The sequence below is a fragment of the Bos mutus genome, chromosome 2, assembly GCF_027580195.1.
Source record: "Bos mutus isolate GX-2022 chromosome 2, NWIPB_WYAK_1.1, whole genome shotgun sequence".
In the NCBI taxonomy this organism is placed as follows: domain Eukaryota; kingdom Metazoa; phylum Chordata; class Mammalia; order Artiodactyla; family Bovidae; genus Bos; species Bos mutus.
Genome location: NC_091618.1, coordinates 118,919,415 through 118,920,512, shown reverse-complemented (window position 1 = coordinate 118,920,512; position 1,098 = coordinate 118,919,415). Strand labels below are relative to the sequence as shown.

Sequence of the window (1,098 nt, the reverse complement as noted above, 5' to 3'; positions counted from 1 at the left end):
CTTCCAGAACCAAGGAGAGGTGGAAATAACAGAGAACCACAGATAACTCTTGGTTTTGGACAAAAGAGTTGCAGGCTTCTATCCCTCGAACGGTCCACAAAGACTGGTGTTCCTGGTCCCTAGCAAGGTGGGCAGGTGGACCAGAAGCAGTCTTCTGACTGCCTGTGAGCCTAGTGAGCCCAGAGGCTGCTGGATGAGCCTGGGAACCACAGAGGAGCTCCTGAGAGGAGCAAGGAAGCAGCTTTTCCAGCGTCTGGGATTGGAGCAGTGGCAATGGAATGTTTCCCACGTACCATGAGCAAAGTGCAGGCCTACCTGAAGGTCCCTCATAGTTGTTAACAAGGGAACACCCTCACAGGGCCAGAAGATAAATACCAGACAGAAAGCAAAATCTCTCAGCAGATGCCTGTGTGCAGAAGTGACAACCAGGCCATAACCTCTCCTGTCTGAGCCTTGGCACTATGTAATCCTGTAAGCACCCTCTGTTCCTGACTCCAAATCGAGATGTAACTTCCGGGAAAGAGGTACCCCATACTGCCTGAGAGCCAGTTTCTGTTACCACATGTGATAAGTTTTGTAAGAAAGTAAAAACCCCATGGACGGTAGCCTACCAGGCTCCTCTATCCGTGGGATTTTCCAGCCAAGAGTACTGGAGTGGGTTGCCATTTCCTTCTCCAGAAGATCTTCCCAACCCAGGGATCGAACCTGGGTCTCCTGCATTGTAAGCAGATGCTTTACCATCTGAGCCACCAGGGAATTTATCATTAGCAGGTTTACCTTTAAAGGTTGACCAAAGGAAGTTTTTAAAATAGAAAGGACATGATAAAAGAATAAACCTTAGAGCTTCAGGAAGGAAGAAACGACTGAAAAAGCAGAAATAAACATCGTAAAGCAATTATACTTCAATAAAAATTAAACAGAGAAAAAGCAAAAATATAGGTGCATACAATAACTGTATCAGTAAGGGTTCTCCAGAGAAGCAGCATCAATAGGGTGTGTGTGTGTGTGTGTGCGTGCGCACGTGCACATGTGCACACATACATATATAAGAATATTTATTAAATATTCTTTAATTATTCTAGAATTATGAAAAAAATG

At 45.0% G+C, this 1,098-nt stretch overlaps 1 non-coding gene across 1 annotated transcript; it reads right to left on the bottom strand.

Annotated features, from left to right (window-relative positions):
- Positions 1-684: 684 nt before the first annotated feature.
- Positions 685-756, bottom strand: TRNAC-ACA (transfer RNA cysteine (anticodon ACA)). Its single transcript has one exon. It is a non-coding gene; the product is annotated as a tRNA-Cys (tRNA).
- Positions 757-1,098: the final 342 nt, after the last annotated feature.